This window comes from Eucyclogobius newberryi, unplaced genomic scaffold (assembly GCF_026437365.1).
Source record: "Eucyclogobius newberryi isolate DKJ021-1_F unplaced genomic scaffold, fEucNew1.0.hap1 SCAF_17, whole genome shotgun sequence".
NCBI lineage: Eukaryota > Metazoa > Chordata > Actinopteri > Gobiiformes > Gobiidae > Eucyclogobius > Eucyclogobius newberryi.
In genome coordinates, this window is record NW_027315801.1 from 6458800 (window position 1) to 6484274 (window position 25475).

Below are 25475 nucleotides of genomic sequence, written 5' to 3' on the forward strand. Positions count from 1 at the left end.
CTATAAACGCTTTGCTAAGTTTAATGCCGTAAACGCTTTACTAAGTTTAATGCCGTAAACGCTTTGCTAAGTTTAATGCTATAAACGCTTTGCTAAGTTTAATGCCGTAAACGCTTTGCTAAGTTTAATGCCGTAAACGCTTTGCTAAGTTTAATGCTGTAAACGCTTTGCTAAGTTTAATGTCTTAGACGCTTTGCTCAGTTTACTGCCATAAACGCTTTGCTAAGTTTAATGTCGTAAACGCTTTGCTAAGTTTAATGCCGTAAATGCTTTTCCAAGTTTAATGCTATAAACGCTTTGCTAAGTTTAATGCTATAAACGCTTTGCTAAGTTTAATGCCGTAAATGCTTTTCCAAGTTTAATGCTATAAACGCTTTGCTAAGTTTAATGCCGTAAACGCTTTGCTAAGTTTAATGCCGTAAACGCTTTGCTAAGTTTAATGCCGTAAACGTTTGCTAAGTTTAATGCCGTAAACGTTTGCTAAGTTTAATGCTATAAACGCTTTGCTAAGTTTAATGCTATAAACGCTTTGCTAAGTTTAATGCTATAAACGCTTTGCTAAGTTTAATGCTATAAACGCTTTGCTAAGTTTAATGCCGTAAACGCTTTGCTAAGTTTAATGCCGTAAACGCTTTGCTGAGTTTAATGCCGTAAACGCTTTGCTAAGTTTAACGCCGTAAACGTTTGCTAAGTTTAATGCCGTAAACGCTTTGCTAAGTTTAATGCTATAAACGCTTTTTTAAGTTTAATGCCGTAAACGCTTTGCTAAGTTTAAAGCCGTAAACGTTTGCTAAGTTTAATGCCGTAAACCTTTGCTAAGTTTAATGCCGTAAACCTTTGCTAAGTTTAATGTCGTAAACGCTTTGCTAAGTTTAACGCCGTAAACGCTTTGCCAAGTTTAATGCCGTAAACGTTTGCTAAGTTTAATGCTATAAACGCTTTGCTAAGTTTAATGCCGTAAACGCTTTGCTAAGTTTAATGCTATAAACGCTTTGCTAAGTTTAATGCCGTAAATGCTTTTCCAAGTTTAATGCTATAAACGCTTTGCTAAGTTTAATGCCGTAAACGCTTTGCTAAGTTTAATGCCGTAAACGCTTTGCTAAGTTTAATGCCGTAAACGCTTTGCTAAGTTTAATGCTATAAACGCTTTGCTAAGTTTAATGCCGTAAACGCTTTGCTAAGTTTAATGCCGTAAACGCTTTGCTAAGTTTAATGCTATAAACGCTTTGCTAAGTTTAATGCCGTAAACGCTTTGCTAAGTTTAATGCCGTAAACGTTTGCTAAGTTTAATGCCATAAACGCTTTGCCAAGTTTAATGCTATAAACGCTTTGCTAAGTTTAATGCTATAAACGCTTTGCTAAGTTTAATGCTATAAACGCTTTGCTAAGTTTAATGCTATAAACGCTTTGCTAAGTTTAATGCCGTAAACGTTTGCTAAGTTTAATGCTATAAACGCTTTGCTAAGTTTAATGCCGTAATCGCTTTGCTAAGTTTAATGCCGTAAACGCTTTGCTGAGTTTAATGCCGTAAACGCTTTGCTAAGTTTAATGCTATAAACGCTTTTTTAAGTTTAATGCCGTAAACGCTTTGCTAAGTTTAATGCCGTAAACCTTTGCTAAGTTTAATGCCGTAAACGTTTGCTAAGTTTAACGCCGTAAACGTTTGCTAAGTTTAATGTCTTAAACGCTTTGCTCAGTTTAATGCCGTAAACGCTTTGCTAAGTTTAATGCTATAAACGCTTTGCTAAGTTTAATGCCGTAAACGCTTTACTAAGTTTAATGCCGTAAACGCTTTGCTAAGTTTAATGCTATAAACGCTTTGCTAAGTTTAATGCCGTAAACGCTTTGCTAAGTTTAATGCCGTAAACGCTTTGCTAAGTTTAATGTCGTAAACGCTTTGCTAAGTTTAATGGCGTAAACGCTTTGCTAAGTTTAATGCCGTAAACGTTTGCTAAGTTTAATGCTATAAACGCTTTGCTAAGTTTAATGCCGTAAACGCTTTGCTAAGTTTAATGCCGTAAACGTTTGCTAAGTTTAATGCTATAAACTCTTTGCTAAGTTTAATGCCGTAAACGCTTTGCTAAGTTTAATGCTATAAACGCTTTGCTAAGTTTAATGCCGTAAACGCTTTGCTAAGTTTAATGCCGTAAACGCTTTGCTAAGTTTAATGCTATAAACGCTTTGCTAAGTCTAATGCCGTAAACGCTTTACTAAGTTTAATGCCGTAAACGCTTTGCTAAGTTTAATGCTATATACGCTTTGCTAAGTTTAATGCCGTAAACGCTTTGCTAAGTTTAATGCCGTAAACGCTTTGCTAAGTTTAATGCTATAAACGCTTTGCTAAGTTTAATGCCGTAAACGCTTTGCTAAGTTTAATGCTATAAACGCTTTGCTAAGTTTAATGCTATAAACGCTTTGCTAAGTTTAATGCCGTAAACGCTTTGCTAAGTTTAATGCTATAAACGCTTTGCTAAGTTTAATGCCGTAAACGCTTTGCTAAGTTTAATGCCGTAAACGTTTGCTAAGTTTAATGCTATAAACGCTTTGCTAAGTTTAATGCCGTAAACGCTTTGCTAAGTTTAATGCCGTAAACGCTTTGCTAAGTTTAATGCTATAAACGCTTTGCTAAGTTTAACGCCGTAAACGCTTTGCTAAGTTTAATGCCGTAAACGTTTGCTAAGTTTAATGCTATAAACGCTTTGCTAAGTCTAATGCCGTAAACGCTTTACTAAGTTTAATGCCGTAAACGCTTTGCTAAGTTTAATGTTATATATGCTTTGCTAAGTTTAATGCCGTAAACGCTTTGCTAAGTTTAATGCCGTAAACGTTTGCTAAGTTTAATGCTATAAACGCTTTGCTAAGTTTAATGCCGTAAACGCTTTACTAAGTTTAATGCCGTAAACGTTTGCTAAGTTTAATGCTATAAACGCTTTGCTAAGTTTAATGCCGTAAACGCTTTGCTAAGTTTAATGCCGTAAACGCTTTGCTAAGTTTAATGCTATAAACGCTTTGCTAAGTTTAACGCCGTAAACGCTTTGGTAAGTTTAATGCCGTAAACGTTTGCTAAGTTTAATGCTATAAACGCTTTGCTAAGTTTAATGCTATAAACGCTTTGCTAAGTCTAATGCCGTAAACGCTTTACTAAGTTTAATGCCGTAAACGCTTTGCTAAGTTTAATGCTATATATGCTCTGCTAAGTTTAATGCCGTAAACGCTTTGCTAAGTTTAATGCCGTAAACGTTTGCAAAGTTTAATGCTATAAACGCTTTGCTAAGTTTAATGCCGTAAACGCTTTGCTAAGTTTAATGCCGTAAACGCTTTGCTGAGTTTAATGCCGTAAACGCTTTGCTAAGTTTAACGCCGCAAACGTTTGCTAAGTTTAATGCCGTAAACGCTTTGCTAAGTTTAATGCTATAAACGCTTTTTTAAGTTTAATGCCGTAAACGCTTTGCTAAGTTTAACGCCGTAAACGTTTGCTAAGTTTAATGCCGTAAACCTTTGCTAAGTTTAATGCCGTAAACGCTTTGCTAAGTTTAATGCCGTAAACGCTTTGCTGAGTTTAATGCCGTAAACGCTTTGCTAAGTTTAACGCCGTAAACGTTTGCTAAGTTTAATGGCGTAAACGCTTTGCTAAGTTTAATGCTATAAACGTTTTTTTAAGTTTAATGCCGTAAACGCTTTGCTTAGTTTAACGCCGTAAACGTTTGCTAAGTTTAATGCCGTAAACCTTTGCTAAGTTTAATGCCGTAAACGCTTTGCTATGTTTAATGCCGTAAAAACTATGCTAAGTTTAATGCCGTAAACCTTTGCTAAGTTTAATGTCGTAAACGCTTTGCTAAGTTTAACGCCGTAAACGCTTTGCCAAGTTTAATGCCGTAAACGTTTGCTAAGTTTAATGCTATAAACGCTTTGCTAAGTTTAATGCCGTAAACGCTTTGCTAAGTTTAATGCTATAAACGCTTTGCTAAGTTTAATGCCGTAAATGCTTTTCCAAGTTTAATGCTATAAACGCTTTGCTAAGTTTAATGCCGTAAACGCTTTGCTAAGTTTAATGCCGTAAACGCTTTGCTAAGTTTAATGCTGTAAACGCTTTGCTAAGTTTAATGCTATAAACGCTTTGCTAAGTTTAATGCCGTAAACGCTTTGCTAAGTTTAATGCCGTAAACGTTTGCTAAGTTTAATGCCATAAATGCTTTGCCAAGTTTAATGCTATAAACGCTTTGCTAAGTTTAATGCTATAAACGCTTTGCTAAGTTTAATGCTATAAACGCTTTGCTAAGTTTAATGCTATAAACGCTTTGCTAAGTTTAACGCCGTAAACGCTTTGGTAAGTTTAATGCCGTAAACGTTTGCTAAGTTTAATGCTATAAACGCTTTGCTAAGTCTAATGCCGTAAACGCTTTACTAAGTTTAATGCCGTAAACGCTTTGCTAAGTTTAATGCTATATATGCTTTGCTAAGTTTAATGCCGTAAACGCTTTGCTAAGTTTAATGCCGTAAACGTTTGCAAAGTTTAATGCTATAAACGCTTTGCTAAGTTTAATGCCGTAAACGCTTTGCTAAGTTTAATGCCGTAAACGCTTTGCTGAGTTTAATGCCGTAAACGCTTTGCTAAGTTTAACGCCGTAAACGTTTGCTAAGTTTAATGCCGTAAACGCTTTGCTAAGTTTAATGCTATAAACGCTTTTTTAAGTTTAATGCCGTAAACGCTTTGCTAAGTTTAACGCCGTAAACGTTTGCTAAGTTTAATGCCGTAAACCTTTGCTAAGTTTAATGCCGTAAACGCTTTGCTATGTTTAATGCCGTAAACACTATGCTCAGTTTAATGCCGTAAACGCTTTGCCAAGTTTAATGCCGTAAACGTTTGCTAAGTTTAATGCTATAAACGCTTTGCTAAGTTTAATGCCGTAAACGCTTTGCTAAGTTTAATGCTATAAACGCTTTGCTAAGTTTAATGCCGTAAATGCTTTTCCAAGTTTAATGCTATAAACGCTTTGCTAAGTTTAATGCCGTAAACGCTTTGCTAAGTTTAATGCCGTAAACGCTTTGCTAAGTTTAATGCTATAAACGCTTTGCTAAGTTTAATGCCGTAAACGCTTTGCTAAGTTTAATGCCGTAAACGCTTTGCTAAGTTTAATGCCGTAAACGCTTTGCTAAGTTTAATGCCGTAAACGCTTTGCTAAGTTTAATGCTATAAACGCTTTGCTAAGTTTAATGCCGTAAACGCTTTGCTAAGTTTAATGCCGTAAACGTTTGCTAAGTTTAATGCCATAAACGCTTTGCCAAGTTTAATGCTATAAACGCTTTGCTAAGTTTAATGCTATAAACGCTTTGCTAAGTTTAATGCTATAAACGCTTTGCTAAGTTTAATGCCGTAAACGTTTGCTAAGTTTAATGCTATAAACGCTTTGCTAAGTTTAATGCCGTAATCGCTTTGCTAAGTTTAATGCCGTAAACGCTTTGCTGAGTTTAATGCCGTAAACGCTTTGCTAAGTTTAATGCTATAAACGCTTTTTTAAGTTTAATGCCGTAAACGCTTTGCTAAGTTTAATGCCGTAAACCTTTGCTAAGTTTAATGCCGTAAACGTTTGCTAAGTTTAACGCCGTAAACGTTTGCTAAGTTTAATGTCTTAAACTCTTTGCTCAGTTTAATGCCGTAAACGCTTTGCTAAGTTTAATGCTATAAACGCTTTGCTAAGTTTAATGCCGTAAACGCTTTACTAAGTTTAATGCCGTAAACGCTTTGCTAAGTTTAATGCTATAAACGCTTTGCTAAGTTTAATGCCGTAAACGCTTTGCTAAGTTTAATGCCGTAAACGCTTTGCTAAGTTTAATGCTGTAAACGCTTTGCTAAGTTTAATGTCTTAGACGCTTTGCTCAGTTTACTGCCATAAACGCTTTGCTAAGTTTAATGTCGTAAACGCTTTGCTAAGTTTAATGCCGTAAATGCTTTTCCAAGTTTAATGCTATAAACGCTTTGCTAAGTTTAATGCCGTAAATGCTTTTCCAAGTTTAATGCTATAAACGCTTTGCTAAGTTTAATGCCGTAAACGCTTTGCTAAGTTTAATGCCGTAAACGCTTTGCTAAGTTTAATGCCGTAAACGTTTGCTAAGTTTAATGCCGTAAACGTTTGCTAAGTTTAATGCTATAAACGCTTTGCTAAGTTTAATGCTATAAACGCTTTGCTAAGTTTAATGCTATAAACGCTTTGCTAAGTTTAATGCTATAAACGCTTTGCTAAGTTTAATGCCGTAAACGCTTTGCTAAGTTTAATGCCGTAAACGCTTTGCTGAGTTTAATGCCGTAAACGCTTTGCTAAGTTTAACGCCGTAAACGTTTGCTAAGTTTAATGCCGTAAACGCTTTGCTAAGTTTAATGCTATAAACGCTTTTTTAAGTTTAATGCCGTAAACGCTTTGCTAAGTTTAAAGCCGTAAACGTTTGCTAAGTTTAATGCCGTAAACCTTTGCTAAGTTTAATGCCGTAAACGCTTTGCTATGTTTAATGCCGTAAACACTATGCTAAGTTTAATGCCGTAAACCTTTGCTAAGTTTAATGTCGTAAACGCTTTGCTAAGTTTAACGCCGTAAACGCTTTGCCAAGTTTAATGCCGTAAACGTTTGCTAAGTTTAATGCTATAAACGCTTTGCTAAGTTTAATGCCGTAAACGCTTTGCTAAGTTTAATGCTATAAACGCTTTGCTAAGTTTAATGCCGTAAATGCTTTTCCAAGTTTAATGCTATAAACGCTTTGCTAAGTTTAATGCCGTAAACGCTTTGCTAAGTTTAATGCCGTAAACGCTTTGCTAAGTTTAATGCCGTAAACGCTTTGCTAAGTTTAATGCTATAAACGCTTTGCTAAGTTTAATGCCGTAAACGCTTTGCTAAGTTTAATGCCGTAAACGTTTGCTAAGTTTAATGCCGTAAACGCTTTGCTAAGTTTAATGCCGTAAACGCTTTGCTAAGTTTAATGCTATAAACGCTTTGCTAAGTTTAATGCCGTAAACGCTTTGCTAAGTTTAATGCCGTAAACGTTTGCTAAGTTTAATGCCATAAATGCTTTGCCAAGTTTAATGCTATAAACGCTTTGCTAAGTTTAATGCTATAAACGCTTTGCTAAGTTTAATGCTATAAACGCTTTGCTAAGTTTAATGCTATAAACGCTTTGCTAAGTTTAACGCCGTAAACGCTTTGGTAAGTTTAATGCCGTAAACGTTTGCTAAGTTTAATGCTATAAACGCTTTGCTAAGTCTAATGCCGTAAACGCTTTACTAAGTTTAATGCCGTAAACGCTTTGCTAAGTTTAATGCTATATATGCTTTGCTAAGTTTAATGCCGTAAACGCTTTGCTAAGTTTAATGCCGTAAACGTTTGCAAAGTTTAATGCTATAAACGCTTTGCTAAGTTTAATGCCGTAAACGCTTTGCTAAGTTTAATGCCGTAAACGCTTTGCTGAGTTTAATGCCGTAAACGCTTTGCTAAGTTTAACGCCGTAAACGTTTGCTAAGTTTAATGCCGTAAACGCTTTGCTAAGTTTAATGCTATAAACGCTTTTTTAAGTTTAATGCCGTAAACGCTTTGCTAAGTTTAACGCCGTAAACGTTTGCTAAGTTTAATGCTGTAAACCTTTGCTAAGTTTAATGCCGTAAACGCTTTGCTATGTTTAATGCCGTAAACACTATGCTCAGTTTAATGCCGTAAACGCTTTGCCAAGTTTAATGCCGTAAACGTTTGCTAAGTTTAATGCTATAAACGCTTTGCTAAGTTTAATGCCGTAAACGCTTTGCTAAGTTTAATGCTATAAACGCTTTGCTAAGTTTAATGCCGTAAATGCTTTTCCAAGTTTAATGCTATAAACGCTTTGCTAAGTTTAATGCCGTAAACGCTTTGCTAAGTTTAATGCGGTAAACGCTTTGCTAAGTTTAATGCTATAAACGCTTTGCTAAGTTTAATGCCGTAAACGCTTTGCTAAGTTTAATGCCGTAAACGCTTTGCTAAGTTTAATGCCGTAAACGCTTTGCTAAGTTTAATGCCGTAAACGCTTTGCTAAGTTTAATGCTATAAACGCTTTGCTAAGTTTAATGCCGTAAACGCTTTGCTAAGTTTAATGCCGTAAACGTTTGCTAAGTTTAATGCCATAAACGCTTTGCCAAGTTTAATGCTATAAACGCTTTGCTAAGTTTAATGCTATAAACGCTTTGCTAAGTTTAATGCTATAAACGCTTTGCTAAGTTTAATGCCGTAAACGTTTGCTAAGTTTAATGCTATAAACGCTTTGCTAAGTTTAATGCCGTAATCGCTTTGCTAAGTTTAATGCCGTAAACGCTTTGCTGAGTTTAATGCCGTAAACGCTTTGCTAAGTTTAATGCTATAAACGCTTTTTTAAGTTTAATGCCGTAAACGCTTTGCTAAGTTTAATGCCGTAAACCTTTGCTAAGTTTAATGCCGTAAACGTTTGCTAAGTTTAACGCCGTAAACGTTTGCTAAGTTTAATGTCTTAAACTCTTTGCTCAGTTTAATGCCGTAAACGCTTTGCTAAGTTTAATGCTATAAACGCTTTGCTAAGTTTAATGCCGTAAACGCTTTACTAAGTTTAATGCCGTAAACGCTTTGCTAAGTTTAATGCTATAAACGCTTTGCTAAGTTTAATGCCGTAAACGCTTTGCTAAGTTTAATGCCGTAAACGCTTTGCTAAGTTTAATGCTGTAAACGCTTTGCTAAGTTTAATGTCTTAGACGCTTTGCTCAGTTTACTGCCATAAACGCTTTGCTAAGTTTAATGTCGTAAACGCTTTGCTAAGTTTAATGCCGTAAATGCTTTTCCAAGTTTAATGCTATAAACGCTTTGCTAAGTTTAATGCTATAAACGCTTTGCTAAGTTTAATGCCGTAAATGCTTTTCCAAGTTTAATGCTATAAACGCTTTGCTAAGTTTAATGCCGTAAACGCTTTGCTAAGTTTAATGCCGTAAACGCTTTGCTAAGTTTAATGCCGTAAACGTTTGCTAAGTTTAATGCCGTAAACGTTTGCTAAGTTTAATGCTATAAACGCTTTGCTAAGTTTAATGCTATAAACGCTTTGCTAAGTTTAATGCTATAAACGCTTTGCTAAGTTTAATGCTATAAACGCTTTGCTAAGTTTAATGCCGTAAACGCTTTGCTAAGTTTAATGCCGTAAACGCTTTGCTGAGTTTAATGCCGTAAACGCTTTGCTAAGTTTAACGCCGTAAACGTTTGCTAAGTTTAATGCCGTAAACGCTTTGCTAAGTTTAATGCTATAAACGCTTTTTTAAGTTTAATGCCGTAAACGCTTTGCTAAGTTTAAAGCCGTAAACGTTTGCTAAGTTTAATGCCGTAAACCTTTGCTAAGTTTAATGCCGTAAACGCTTTGCTATGTTTAATGCCGTAAACACTATGCTAAGTTTAATGCCGTAAACCTTTGCTAAGTTTAATGTCGTAAACGCTTTGCTAAGTTTAACGCCGTAAACGCTTTGCCAAGTTTAATGCCGTAAACGTTTGCTAAGTTTAATGCTATAAACGCTTTGCTAAGTTTAATGCCGTAAACGTTTGCTAAGTTTAATGCCATAAACGCTTTGCCAAGTTTAATGCTATAAACGCTTTGCTAAGTTTAATGCTATAAACGCTTTGCTAAGTTTAATGCTATAAACGCTTTGCTAAGTTTAATGCTATAAACGCTTTGCTAAGTTTAATGCCGTAAACGTTTGCTAAGTTTAATGCTATAAACGCTTTGCTAAGTTTAATGCCGTAATCGCTTTGCTAAGTTTAATGCCGTAAACGCTTTGCTGAGTTTAATGCCGTAAACGCTTTGCTAAGTTTAATGCTATAAACGCTTTTTTAAGTTTAATGCCGTAAACGCTTTGCTAAGTTTAATGCCGTAAACCTTTGCTAAGTTTAATGCCGTAAACGTTTGCTAAGTTTAACGCCGTAAACGTTTGCTAAGTTTAATGTCTTAAACGCTTTGCTCAGTTTAATGCCGTAAACGCTTTGCTAAGTTTAATGCTATAAACGCTTTGCTAAGTTTAATGCCGTAAACGCTTTACTAAGTTTAATGCCGTAAACGCTTTGCTAAGTTTAATGCTATAAACGCTTTGCTAAGTTTAATGCCGTAAACGCTTTGCTAAGTTTAATGCCGTAAACGCTTTGCTAAGTTTAATGCTGTAAACGCTTTGCTAAGTTTAATGTCTTAGACGCTTTGCTCAGTTTACTGCCATAAACGCTTTGCTAAGTTTAATGTCGTAAACGCTTTGCTAAGTTTAATGGCGTAAACGCTTTGCTAAGTTTAATGCCGTAAACGTTTGCTAAGTTTAATGCTATAAACGCTTTGCTAAGTTTAATGCCGTAAACGCTTTGCTAAGTTTAATGCCGTAAACGTTTGCTAAGTTTAATGCTATAAACTCTTTGCTAAGTTTAATGCCGTAAACGCTTTGCTAAGTTTAATGCTATAAACGCTTTGCTAAGTTTAATGCCGTAAACGCTTTGCTAAGTTTAATGCCGTAAACGCTTTGCTAAGTTTAATGCTATAAACGCTTTGCTAAGTCTAATGCCGTAAACGCTTTACTAAGTTTAATGCCGTAAACGCTTTGCTAAGTTTAATGCTATATACGCTTTGCTAAGTTTAATGCCGTAAACGCTTTGCTAAGTTTAATGCCGTAAACGCTTTGCTAAGTTTAATGCTATAAACGCTTTGCTAAGTTTAATGCCGTAAACGCTTTGCTAAGTTTAATGCTATAAACGCTTTGCTAAGTTTAATGCTATAAACGCTTTGCTAAGTTTAATGCCGTAAACGCTTTGCTAAGTTTAATGCTATAAACGCTTTGCTAAGTTTAATGCCGTAAACGCTTTGCTAAGTTTAATGCCGTAAACGTTTGCTAAGTTTAATGCTATAAACGCTTTGCTAAGTTTAATGCCGTAAACGCTTTGCTAAGTTTAATGCCGTAAACGCTTTGCTAAGTTTAATGCTATAAACGCTTTGCTAAGTTTAACGCCGTAAACGCTTTGCTAAGTTTAATGCCGTAAACGTTTGCTAGGTTTAATGCTATAAACGCTTTGCTAAGTCTAATGCCGTAAACGCTTTACTAAGTTTAATGCCGTAAACGCTTTGCTAAGTTTAATGCTATATATGCTTTGCTAAGTTTAATGCCGTAAACGCTTTGCTAAGTTTAATGCCGTAAACGTTTGCTAAGTTTAATGCTATAAACGCTTTGCTAAGTTTAATGCCGTAAACGCTTTACTAAGTTTAATGCCGTAAACGTTTGCTAAGTTTAATGCTATAAACGCTTTGCTAAGTTTAATGCCGTAAACGCTTTGCTAAGTTTAATGCCGTAAACGCTTTGGTAAGTTTAATGCCGTAAACGTTTGCTACGTTTAATGCTATAAACGCTTTGCTAAGTTTAATGCTATAAACGCTTTGCTAAGTCTAATGCCGTAAACGCTTTACTAAGTTTAATGCCGTAAACGCTTTGCTAAGTTTAATGCTATATATGCTCTGCTAAGTTTAATGCCGTAAACGCTTTGCTAAGTTTAATGCCGTAAACGTTTGCAAAGTTTAATGCTATAAACGCTTTGCTAAGTTTAATGCCGTAAACGCTTTGCTAAGTTTAATGCCGTAAACGCTTTGCTAAGTTTAATGCCGTAAACGCTTTGCTAAGTTTAATGCTATAAACGCTTTTTTAAGTTTAATGCCGTAAACGCTTTGCTAAGTTTAACGCCGTAAACGTTTGCTAAGTTTAATGCCGTAAACCTTTGCTAAGTTTAATGCCGTAAACGCTTTGCTAAGTTTAATGCCGTAAACGCTTTGCTGAGTTTAATGCCGTAAACGCTTTGCTAAGTTTAACGCCGTAAACGTTTGCTAAGTTTAATGCCGTAAACGCTTTGCTAAGTTTAATGCTATAAACGCTTTTTTAAGTTTAATGCCGTAAACGCTTTGCTTAGTTTAACGCCGTAAACGTTTGCTAAGTTTAATGCCGTAAACCTTTGCTAAGTTTAATGCCGTAAACGCTTTGCTATGTTTAATGCCGTAAACACTATGCTAAGTTTAATGCCGTAAACCTTTGCTAAGTTTAATGTCGTAAACGCTTTGCTAAGTTTAACGCCGTAAACGTTTGCTAAGTTTAATGCTATAAACGCTTTGCTAAGTTTAATGCCGTAAACGCTTTGCTAAGTTTAATGCTATAAACGCTTTGCTAAGTTTAATGCCGTAAATGCTTTTCCAAGTTTAATGCTATAAACGCTTTGCTAAGTTTAATGCCGTAAACGCTTTGCTAAGTTTAATGCCGTAAACGCTTTGCTAAGTTTAATGCCGTAAACGCTTTGCTAAGTTTAATGCTATAAACGCTTTGCTAAGTTTAATGCCGTAAACGCTTTGCTAAGTTTAATGCCGTAAACGTTTGCTAAGTTTAATGCCATAAATGCTTTGCCAAGTTTAATGCTATAAACGCTTTGCTAAGTTTAATGCTATAAACGCTTTGCTAAGTTTAATGCTATAAATGCTTTGCTAAGTTTAATGCTATAAACGCTTTGCTAAGTTTAACGCCGTAAACGCTTTGGTAAGTTTAATGCCGTAAACGTTTGCTAAGTTTAATGCTATAAACGCTTTGCTAAGTCTAATGCCGTAAACGCTTTACTAAGTTTAATGCCGTAAACGCTTTGCTAAGTTTAATGCTATATATGCTTTGCTAAGTTTAATGCCGTAAACGCTTTGCTAAGTTTAATGCCGTAAACGTTTGCAAAGTTTAATGCTATAAACGCTTTGCTAAGTTTAATGCCGTAAACGCTTTGCTAAGTTTAATGCCGTAAACGCTTTGCTGAGTTTAATGCCGTAAACGCTTTGCTAAGTTTAACGCCGTAAACGTTTGCTAAGTTTAATGCCGTAAACGCTTTGCTAAGTTTAATGCTATAAACGCTTTTTTAAGTTTAATGCCGTAAACGCTTTGCTAAGTTTAACGCCGTAAACGTTTGCTAAGTTTAATGCCGTAAACCTTTGCTAAGTTTAATGCCGTAAACGCTTTGCTATGTTTAATGCCGTAAACACTATGCTCAGTTTAATGCCGTAAACCTTTGCTAAGTTTAATGCCGTAAACGCTTTGCTATGTTTAATGCCGTAAACACTATGCTCAGTTTAATGCCGTAAACGCTTTGCTAAGTTTAATGCCATAAATGCTTTGCCAAGTTTAATGCTATAAACGCTTTGCTAAGTTTAATGCTATAAACGCTTTGCTAAGTTTAATGCTATAAACGCTTTGCTAAGTTTAATGCTATAAACGCTTTGCTAAGTTTAACGCCGTAAACGCTTTGGTAAGTTTAATGCCGTAAACGTTTGCTAAGTTTAATGCTATAAACGCTTTGCTAAGTCTAATGCCGTAAACGCTTTACTAAGTTTAATGCCGTAAACGCTTTGCTAAGTTTAATGCTATATATGCTTTGCTAAGTTTAATGCCGTAAACGCTTTGCTAAGTTTAATGCCGTAAACGTTTGCAAAGTTTAATGCTATAAACGCTTTGCTAAGTTTAATGCCGTAAACGCTTTGCTAAGTTTAATGCCGTAAACGCTTTGCTGAGTTTAATGCCGTAAACGCTTTGCTAAGTTTAACGCCGTAAACGTTTGCTAAGTTTAATGCCGTAAACGCTTTGCTAAGTTTAATGCTATAAACGCTTTTTTAAGTTTAATGCCGTAAACGCTTTGCTAAGTTTAACGCCGTAAACGTTTGCTAAGTTTAATGCCGTAAACCTTTGCTAAGTTTAATGCCGTAAACGCTTTGCTATGTTTAATGCCGTAAACACTATGCTCAGTTTAATGCCGTAAACGCTTTGCCAAGTTTAATGCCGTAAACGTTTGCTAAGTTTAATGCTATAAACGCTTTGCTAAGTTTAATGCCGTAAACGCTTTGCTAAGTTTAATGCTATAAACGCTTTGCTAAGTTTAATGCCGTAAATGCTTTTCCAAGTTTAATGCTATAAACGCTTTGCTAAGTTTAATGCCGTAAACGCTTTGCTAAGTTTAATGCCGTAAACGCTTTGCTAAGTTTAATGCTATAAACGCTTTGCTAAGTTTAATGCCGTAAACGCTTTGCTAAGTTTAATGCCGTAAACGCTTTGCTAAGTTTAATGCCGTAAACGCTTTGCTAAGTTTAATGCCGTAAACGCTTTGCTAAGTTTAATGCTATAAACGCTTTGCTAAGTTTAATGCCGTAAACGCTTTGCTAAGTTTAATGCCGTAAACGTTTGCTAAGTTTAATGCCATAAACGCTTTGCCAAGTTTAATGCTATAAACGCTTTGCTAAGTTTAATGCTATAAACGCTTTGCTAAGTTTAATGCTATAAACGCTTTGCTAAGTTTAATGCCGTAAACGTTTGCTAAGTTTAATGCTATAAACGCTTTGCTAAGTTTAATGCCGTAATCGCTTTGCTAAGTTTAATGCCGTAAACGCTTTGCTGAGTTTAATGCCGTAAACGCTTTGCTAAGTTTAATGCTATAAACGCTTTTTTAAGTTTAATGCCGTAAACGCTTTGCTAAGTTTAATGCCGTAAACCTTTGCTAAGTTTAATGCCGTAAACGTTTGCTAAGTTTAACGCCGTAAACGTTTGCTAAGTTTAATGTCTTAAACTCTTTGCTCAGTTTAATGCCGTAAACGCTTTGCTAAGTTTAATGCTATAAACGCTTTGCTAAGTTTAATGCCGTAAACGCTTTACTAAGTTTAATGCCGTAAACGCTTTGCTAAGTTTAATGCTATAAACGCTTTGCTAAGTTTAATGCCGTAAACGCTTTGCTAAGTTTAATGCCGTAAACGCTTTGCTAAGTTTAATGCTGTAAACGCTTTGCTAAGTTTAATGTCTTAGACGCTTTGCTCAGTTTACTGCCATAAACGCTTTGCTAAGTTTAATGTCGTAAACGCTTTGCTAAGTTTAATGCCGTAAATGCTTTTCCAAGTTTAATGCTATAAACGCTTTGCTAAGTTTAATGCTATAAACGCTTTGCTAAGTTTAATGCCGTAAATGCTTTTCCAAGTTTAATGCTATAAACGCTTTGCTAAGTTTAATGCCGTAAACGCTTTGCTAAGTTTAATGCCGTAAACGCTTTGCTAAGTTTAATGCCGTAAACGTTTGCTAAGTTTAATGCCATAAATGCTTTGCCAAGTTTAATGCTATAAACGCTTTGCTAAGTTTAATGCTATAAACGCTTTGCTAAGTTTAATGCTATAAACGCTTTGCTAAGTTTAATGCTATAAACGCTTTGCTAAGTTTAATGCCGTAAACGCTTTGCTAAGTTTAATGCCGTAAACGCTTTGCTGAGTTTAATGCCGTAAACGCTTTGCTAAGTTTAACGCCGTAAACGTTTGCTAAGTTTAATGCCGTAAACGTTTTGCTAAGTTTAATGCTATAAACGCTTTTTTAAGTTTAATGCCGTAAACGCTTTGCTAAGTTTAAAGCCGTAAACGTTTGCTAAGTTTAATGCCGTAAACCTTTGCTAAGTTTAATGCCGTAAACGCTTTGCTATGTTTAATGCCGTAAACACTATGCTAAGTTTAATGCCGTAAACCTTTGCTAAGTTTAATGTCGTAAACGCTTTGCTAAGTTTAACGCCGTAAACGCTTTGCCAAGTTTAATGCCGTAAACGTTTGCTAAGTTTAATGCTATAAACGCTTTGCTAAGTTTAATGCCGTAAACGCTTTGCTAAGTTTAATGCTATAAACGCTTTGCTAAGTTTAATGCCGTAAATGCTTTTCCAAGTTTAATGCTATAAACGCTTTGCTAAGTTTAATGCCGTAAACGCTTTGCTAAGTTTAATGCCGTAAACGCTTTGCTAAGTTTAATGCCGTAAACGCTTTGCTAAGTTTAATGCTATAAACGCTTTGCTAAGTTTAATGCCGTAAACGCTTTGCTAAGTTTAATGCCGTAAACGTTTGCTAAGTTTAATGCCATAAACGCTTTGCCAAGTTTAATGCTATAAACGCTTTGCTAAGTTTAATGCTATAAACGCTTTGCTAAGTTTAATGCTATAAACGCTTTGCTAAGTTTAATGCTATAAACGCTTTGCTAAGTTTAATGCCGTAAACGTTTGCTAAGTTTAATGCTATAAACGCTTTGCTAAGTTTAATGCCGTAATCGCTTTGCTAAGTTTAATGCCGTAAACGCTTTGCTGAGTTTAATGCCGTAAACGCTTTGCTAAGTTTAATGCTATAAACGCTTTTTTAAGTTTAATGCCGTAAACGCTTTGCTAAGTTTAATGCCGTAAACCTTTGCTAAGTTTAATGCCGTAAACGTTTGCTAAGTTTAACGCCGTAAACGTTTGCTAAGTTTAATGTCTTAAACGCTTTGCTCAGTTTAATGCCGTAAACGCTTTGCTAAGTTTAATGCTATAAACGCTTTGCTAAGTTTAATGCCGTAAACGCTTTACTAAGTTTAATGCCGTAAACGCTTTGCTAAGTTTAATGCTATAAACGCTTTGCTAAGTTTAATGCCGTAAACGCTTTGCTAAGTTTAATGCCGTAAACGCTTTGCTAAGTTTAATGCTGTAAACGCTTTGCTAAGTTTAATGTCTTAGACGCTTTGCTCAGTTTACTGCCATAAACGCTTTGCTAAGTTTAATGTCGTAAACGCTTTGCTAAGTTTAATGCCGTAAACGCTTTGCTAAGTTTAATGCCGTAAACGCTTTGCTGAGTTTAATGCCGTAAACGCTTTGCTAAGTTTAACGCCGTAAACGTTTGCTAAGTTTAATGCCGTAAACGTTTTGCTAAGTTTAATGCTATAAACGCTTTTTTAAGTTTAATGCCGTAAACGCTTTGCTAAGTTTAAAGCCGTAAACGTTTGCTAAGTTTAATGCCGTAAACCTTTGCTAAGTTTAATGCCGTAAACGCTTTGCTATGTTTAATGCCGTAAACACTATGCTAAGTTTAATGCCGTAAACCTTTGCTAAGTTTAATGTCGTAAACGCTTTGCTAAGTTTAACGCCGTAAACGCTTTGCCAAGTTTAATGCCGTAAACGTTTGCTAAGTTTAATGCTATAAACGCTTTGCTAAGTTTAATGCCGTAAACGCTTTGCTAAGTTTAATGCTATAAACGCTTTGCTAAGTTTAATGCCGTAAATGCTTTTCCAAGTTTAATGCTATAAACGCTTTGCTAAGTTTAATGCCGTAAACGCTTTGCTAAGTTTAATGCCGTAAACGCTTTGCTAAGTTTAATGCCGTAAACGCTTTGCTAAGTTTAATGCTATAAACGCTTTGCTAAGTTTAATGCCGTAAACGCTTTGCTAAGTTTAATGCCGTAAACGTTTGCTAAGTTTAATGCCATAAACGCTTTGCCAAGTTTAATGCTATAAACGCTTTGCTAAGTTTAATGCTATAAACGCTTTGCTAAGTTTAATGCTATAAACGCTTTGCTAAGTTTAATGCTATAAACGCTTTGCTAAGTTTAATGCCGTAAACGTTTGCTAAGTTTAATGCTATAAACGCTTTGCTAAGTTTAATGCCGTAATCGCTTTGCTAAGTTTAATGCCGTAAACGCTTTGCTGAGTTTAATGCCGTAAACGCTTTGCTAAGTTTAATGCTATAAACGCTTTTTTAAGTTTAATGCCGTAAACGCTTTGCTAAGTTTAATGCCGTAAACCTTTGCTAAGTTTAATGCCGTAAACGTTTGCTAAGTTTAACGCCGTAAACGTTTGCTAAGTTTAATGTCTTAAACGCTTTGCTCAGTTTAATGCCGTAAACGCTTTGCTAAGTTTAATGCTATAAACGCTTTGCTAAGTTTAATGCCGTAAACGCTTTACTAAGTTTAATGCCGTAAACGCTTTGCTAAGTTTAATGCTATAAACGCTTTGCTAAGTTTAATGCCGTAAACGCTTTGCTAAGTTTAATGCCGTAAACGCTTTGCTAAGTTTAATGCTGTAAACGCTTTGCTAAGTTTAATGTCTTAGACGCTTTGCTCAGTTTACTGCCATAAACGCTTTGCTAAGTTTAATGTCGTAAACGCTTTGCTAAGTTTAATGGCGTAAACGCTTTGCTAAGTTTAATGCCGTAAACGTTTGCTAAGTTTAATGCTATAAACGCTTTGCTAAGTTTAATGCCGTAAACGCTTTGCTAAGTTTAATGCCGTAAACGTTTGCTAAGTTTAATGCTATAAACTCTTTGCTAAGTTTAATGCCGTAAACGCTTTGCTAAGTTTAATGCTATAAACGCTTTGCTAAGTTTAATGCCGTAAACGCTTTGCTAAGTTTAATGCCGTAAACGCTTTGCTAAGTTTAATGCTATAAACGCTTTGCTAAGTCTAATGCCGTAAACGCTTTACTAAGTTTAATGCCGTAAACGCTTTGCTAAGTTTAATGCTATATACGCTTTGCTAAGTTTAATGCCGTAAACGCTTTGCTAAGTTTAATGCCGTAAACGCTTTGCTAAGTTTAATGCTATAAACGCTTTGCTAAGTTTAATGCCGTAAACGCTTTGCTAAGTTTAATGCTATAAACGCTTTGCTAAGTTTAATGCTATAAACGCTTTGCTAAGTTTAATGCCGTAAACGCTTTGCTAAGTTTAATGCTATAAACGCTTTGCTAAGTTTAATGCCGTAAACGCTTTGCTAAGTTTAATGCAGTAAACGTTTGCTAAGTTTAATGCTATAAACGCTTTGCTAAGTTTAATGCCGTAAACGCTTTGCTAAGTTTAATGCTGTAAACGCTTTGCTAAGTTTAATGCTATAAACGCTTTGCTAAGTTTAACGCCGTAAACGCTTTGCTAAGTTTAATGCCGTAAACGTTTGCTAGGTTTAATGCTATAAACGCTTTGCTAAGTCTAATGCCGTAAACGCTTTACTAAGTTTAATGCCGTAAACGCTTTGCTAAGTTTAATGCTATATATGCTTTGCTAAGTTTAATGCCGTAAACGCTTTGCTAAGTTTAATGCCGTAAACGTTTGCTAAGTTTAATGCTATAAACGCTTTGCTAAGTTTAATGCCGTAAACGCTTTACTAAGTTTAATGCCGTAAACGTTTGCTAAGTTTAATGCTATAAACGCTTTGCTAAGTTTAATGCCGTAAACGCTTTGCTAAGTTTAATGCCGTAAACGCTTTGGTAAGTTTAATGCCGTAAACGTTTGCTACGTTTAATGCTATAAACGCTTTGCTAAGTTTAATGCTATAAACGCTTTGCTAAGTCTAATGCCGTAAACGCTTTACTAAGTTTAATGCCGTAAACGCTTTGCTAAGTTTAATGCTATATATGCTCTGCTAAGTTTAATGCCGTAAACGCTTTGCTAAGTTTAATGCCGTAAACGTTTGCAAAGTTTAATGCTATAAACGCTTTGCTAAGTTTAATGCCGTAAACGCTTTGCTAAGTTTAATGCCGTAAACGCTTTGCTGAGTTTAATGCCGTAAACGCTTTGCTAAGTTTAACGCCGTAAACGTTTGCTAAGTTTAATGCCGTAAACGCTTTGCTAAGTTTAATGCTATAAACGCTTTTTTAAGTTTAATGCCGTAAACGCTTTGCTAAGTTTAACGCCGTAAACGTTTGCTAAGTTTAATGCCGTAAACCTTTGCTAAGTTTAATGCCGTAAACGCTTTGCTAAGTTTAATGCCGTAAACGCTTTGCTGAGTTTAATGCCGTAAACGCTTTGCTAAGTTTAACGCCGTAAACGTTTGCTAAGTTTAATGCCGTAAACGCTTTGCTAAGTTTAATGCTATAAACGCTTTTTTAAGTTTAATGCCGTAAACGCTTTGCTTAGTTTAACGCCGTAAACGTTTGCTAAGTTTAATGCCGTAAACCTTTGCTAAGTTTAATGCCGTAAACGCTTTGCTATGTTTAATGCCGTAAACACTATGCTAAGTTTAATGCCGTAAACCTTTGCTAAGTTTAATGTCGTAAACGCTTTGCTAAGTTTAACGCCGTAAACGCTTTGCCAAGTTTAATGCCGTAAACGTTTGCTAAGTTTAATGCTATAAACGCTTTGCTAAGTTTAATGCCGTAAACGCTTTGCTAAGTTTAATGCTATAAACGCTTTGCTAAGTTTAATGCCGTAAATGCTTTTCCAAGTTTAATGCTATAAACGCTTTGCTAAGTTTAATGCCGTAAACGCTTTGCTAAGTTTAATGCCGTAAACGCTTTGCTAAGTTTAATGCCGTAAACGCTTTGCTAAGTTTAATGCTATAAACGCTTTGCTAAGTTTAATGCCGTAAACGCTTTGCTAAGTTTAATGCCGTAAACGTTTGCTAAGTTTAATGCCATAAATGCTTTGCCAAGTTTAATGCTATAAACGCTTTGCTAAGTTTAATGCTATAAACGCTTTGCTAAGTTTAATGCTATAAACGCTTTGCTAAGTTTAATGCTATAAACGCTTTGCTAAGTTTAACGCCGTAAACGCTTTGGTAAGTTTAATGCCGTAAACGTTTGCTAAGTTTAATGCTATAAACGCTTTGCTAAGTCTAATGCCGTAAACGCTTTACTAAGTTTAATGCCGTAAACGCTTTGCTAAGTTTAATGCTATATATGCTTTGCTAAGTTTAATGCCGTAAACGCTTTGCTAAGTTTAACGCCGTAAACGTTTGCTAAGTTTAATGCCGTAAACCTTTGCTAAGTTTAATGCCGTAAACGCTTTGCTAAGTTTAATGCCGTAAACGCTTTGCTGAGTTTAATGCCGTAAACGCTTTGCTAAGTTTAACGCCGTAAACGTTTGCTAAGTTTAATGCCGTAAACGCTTTGCTAAGTTTAATGCTATAAACGCTTTTTTAAGTTTAATGCCGTAAACGCTTTGCTTAGTTTAACGCCGTAAACGTTTGCTAAGTTTAATGCCGTAAACCTTTGCTAAGTTTAATGCCGTAAACGCTTTGCTATGTTTAATGCCGTAAACACTATGCTAAGTTTAATGCCGTAAACCTTTGCTAAGTTTAATGTCGTAAACGCTTTGCTAAGTTTAACGCCGTAAACGCTTTGCCAAGTTTAATGCCGTAAACGTTTGCTAAGTTTAATGCTATAAACGCTTTGCTAAGTTTAATGCCGTAAACGCTTTGCTAAGTTTAATGCTATAAACGCTTTGCTAAGTTTAATGCCGTAAACGCTTTTCCAAGTTTAATGCTATAAACGCTTTGCTAAGTTTAATGCCGTAAACGCTTTGCTAAGTTTAATGCTATAAACGCTTTGCTAAGTTTAATGCCGTAAACGCTTTGCTAAGTTTAATGCCGTAAACGCTTTGCTAAGTTTAATGCCGTAAACCTTTGCTAAGTTTAATGCCGTAAACGCTTTGCTAAGTTTAATGCCGTAAACGCTTTGCTGAGTTTAATGCCGTAAACGCTTTGCTAAGTTTAACGCCGTAAACGTTTGCTAAGTTTAATGCCGTAAACGCTTTGCTAAGTTTAATGCTATAAACGCTTTTTTAAGTTTAATGCCGTAAACGCTTTGCTTAGTTTAACGCCGTAAACGTTTGCTAAGTTTAACGCCGTAAACCTTTGCTAAGTTTAATGCCGTAAACGTTTGCTAAGTTTAATGCTATAAACGCTTTGCTAAGTTTAATGCCGTAAACACTATGCTAAGTTTAATGCCGTAAACCTTTGCTAAGTTTAATGTCGTAAACGCTTTGCTAAGTTTAACGCCGTAAACGCTTTGCCAAGTTTAATGCCGTAAACGTTTGCTAAGTTTAATGCTATAAACGCTTTGCTAAGTTTAATGCCGTAAACGCTTTGCTAAGTTTAATGCTATAAACGCTTTGCTAAGTTTAATGCCGTAAATGCTTTTCCAAGTTTAATGCTATAAACGCTTTGCTAAGTTTAATGCCGTAAACGCTTTGCTAAGTTTAATGCCGTAAACGCTTTGCTAAGTTTAATGCCGTAAACGCTTTGCTAAGTTTAATGCTATAAACGCTTTGCTAAGTTTAATGCCGTAAACGCTTTGCTAAGTTTAATGCCGTAAACGTTTGCTAAGTTTAATGTCTTAAACGCTTTGCTCAGTTTAATGCCGTAAACGCTTTGCTAAGTTTAATGCTATAAACGCTTTGCTAAGTTTAATGCCGTAAACGCTTTACTAAGTTTAATGCCGTAAACGCTTTGCTAAGTTTAATGCTATAAACGCTTTGCTAAGTTTAATGCCGTAAACGCTTTGCTAAGTTTAATGGCGTAAACGCTTTGCTAAGTTTAATGCCGTAAACGTTTGCTAAGTTTAATGCTATAAACGCTTTGCTAAGTTTAATGCCGTAAACGCTTTGCTAAGTTTAATGCCGTAAACGCTTTGCTAAGTTTAATGCTGTAAACGCTTTGCTAAGTTTAATGTCTTAGACGCTTTGCTCAGTTTACTGCCATAAACGCTTTGCTAAGTTTAATGTCGTAAACGCTTTGCTAAGTTTAATGGCGTAAACGCTTTGCTAAGTTTAATGCCGTAAACGTTTGCTAAGTTTAATGCTATAAACGCTTTGCTAAGTTTAATGCCGTAAACGCTTTGCTAAGTTTAATGCCGTAAACGTTTGCTAAGTTTAATGCTATAAACTCTTTGCTAAGTTTAATGCCGTAAACGCTTTGCTAAGTTTAATGCTATAAACGCTTTGCTAAGTTTAATGCCGTAAACGCTTTGCTAAGTTTAATGCCGTAAACGCTTTGCTAAGTTTAATGCTATAAACGCTTTGCTAAGTCTAATGCCGTAAACGCTTTACTAAGTTTAATGCCGTAAACGCTTTGCTAAGTTTAATGCTATATACGCTTTGCTAAGTTTAATGCCGTAAACGCTTTGCTAAGTTTAATGCCCCAAACGCTTTGCTAAGTTTAATGCTATAAACGCTTTGCTAAGTTTAATGCCGTAAACGCTTTGCTAAGTTTAATGCTATAAACGCTTTGCTAAGTTTAATGCTATAAACGCTTTGCTAAGTTTAATGCCGTAAACGTTTGCTAAGTTTAATGCTATAAACGCTTTGCTAAGTTTAATGCCGTAAACGCTTTGCTAAGTTTAATGCCGTAAACGCTTTGCTAAGTTTAATGCTATAAACGCTTTGCTAAGTTTAACGCCGTAAACGCTTTGCTAAGTTTAATGCCGTAAACGTTTGCTAGGTTTAATGCTATAAACGCTTTGCTAAGTCTAATGCCGTAAACGCTTTACTAAGTTTAATGCCGTAAACGCTTTGCTAAGTTTAATGCTATATATGCTTTGCTAAGTTTAATGCCGTAAACGCTTTGCTAAGTTTAATGCCGTAAACGTTTGCTAAGTTTAATGCTATAAACGCTTTGCTAAGTTTAATGCCGTAAACGGTTTACTAAGTTTAATGCCGTAAACGTTTGCTAAGTTTAATGCTATAAACGCTTTGCTAAGTTTAATGCCGTAAACGCTTTGCTAAGTTTAATGCCGTAAACGCTTTGGTAAGTTTAATGCCGTAAACGTTTGCTACGTTTAATGCTATAAACGCTTTGCTAAGTTTAATGCTATAAACGCTTTGCTAAGTCTAATGCCGTAAACGCTTTACTAAGTTTAATGCCGTAAACGCTTTGCTAAGTTTAATGCTATATATGCTCTGCTAAGTTTAATGCCGTAAACGCTTTGCTAAGTTTAATGCCGTAAACGTTTGCAAAGTTTAATGCTATAAACGCTTTGCTAAGTTTAATGCCGTAAACGCTTTGCTAAGTTTAATGCCGTAAACGTTTGCTAAGTTTAATGCCGTAAACGCTTTGCTAAGTTTAATGCTATAAACGCTTTTTTAAGTTTAATGCCGTAAACGCTTTGCTAAGTTTAACGCCGTAAACGTTTGCTAAGTTTAATGCCGTAAACCTTTGCTAAGTTTAATGCCGTAAACGCTTTGCTAAGTTTAATGCCGTAAACGCTTTGCTGAGTTTAATGCCGTAAACGCTTTGCTAAGTTTAACGCCGTAAACGTTTGCTAAGTTTAATGCCGTAAACGCTTTGCTAAGTTTAATGCTATAAACGCTTTTTTAAGTTTAATGCCGTAAACGCTTTGCTTAGTTTAACGCCGTAAACGTTTGCTAAGTTTAATGCCGTAAACCTTTGCTAAGTTTAATGCCGTAAACGCTTTGCTATGTTTAATGCCGTAAACACTATGCTAAGTTTAATGCCGTAAACCTTTGCTAAGTTTAATGTCGTAAACGCTTTGCTAAGTTTAACGCCGTAAACGCTTTGCCAAGTTTAATGCCGTAAACGTTTGCTAAGTTTAATGCTATAAACGCTTTGCTAAGTTTAATGCCGTAAACGCTTTGCTAAGTTTAATGCTATAAACGCTTTGCTAAGTTTAATGCCGTAAACGCTTTTCCAAGTTTAATGCTATAAACGCTTTGCTAAGTTTAATGCCGTAAACGCTTTGCTAAGTTTAATGCTATAAACGCTTTGCTAAGTTTAATGCCGTAAACGCTTTGCTAAGTTTAATGCCGTAAACGCTTTGCTAAGTTTAATGCTATAAACGCTTTGCTAAGTCTAATGCCGTAAACGCTTTACTAAGTTTAATGCCGTAAACGCTTTGCTAAGTTTAATGCTATATACGCTTTGCTAAGTTTAATGCCGTAAACGCTTTGCTAAGTTTAATGCCGTAAACGCTTTGCTAAGTTTAATGCTATAAACGCTTTGCTAAGTTTAATGCCGTAAACGCTTTGCTAAGTTTAATGCTATAAACGCTTTGCTAAGTTTAATGCTATAAACGCTTTGCTAAGTTTAATGCCGTAAACGCTTTGCTAAGTTTAATGCTATAAACGCTTTGCTAAGTTTAATGCCGTAAACGCTTTGCTAAGTTTAATGCCGTAAACGTTTGCTAAGTTTAATGCTATAAACGCTTTGCTAAGTTTAATGCCGTAAACGCTTTGCTAAGTTTAATGCCGTAAACGCTTTGCTAAGTTTAATGCTATAAACGCTTTGCTAAGTTTAACGCCGTAAACGCTTTGCTAAGTTTAATGCCGTAAACGTTTGCTAGGTTTAATGCTATAAACGCTTTGCTAAGTCTAATGCCGTAAACGCTTTACTAAGTTTAATGCCGTAAACGCTTTGCTAAGTTTAATGCTATATATGCTTTGCTAAGTTTAATGCCGTAAACGCTTTGCTAAGTTTAATGCCGTAAACGTTTGCTAAGTTTAATGCTATAAACGCTTTGCTAAGTTTAATGCCGTAAACGCTTTACTAAGTTTAATGCCGTAAACGTTTGCTAAGTTTAATGCTATAAACGCTTTGCTAAGTTTAATGCCGTAAACGCTTTGCTAAGTTTAATGCCGTAAACGCTTTGGTAAGTTTAATGCCGTAAACGTTTGCTACGTTTAATGCTATAAACGCTTTGCTAAGTTTAATGCTATAAACGCTTTGCTAAGTCTAATGCCGTAAACGCTTTACTAAGTTTAATGCCGTAAACGCTTTGCTAAGTTTAATGCTATATATGCTCTGCTAAGTTTAATGCCGTAAACGCTTTGCTAAGTTTAATGCCGTAAACGTTTGCAAAGTTTAATGCTATAAACGCTTTGCTAAGTTTAATGCCGTAAACGCTTTGCTAAGTTTAATGCCGTAAACGCTTTGCTGAGTT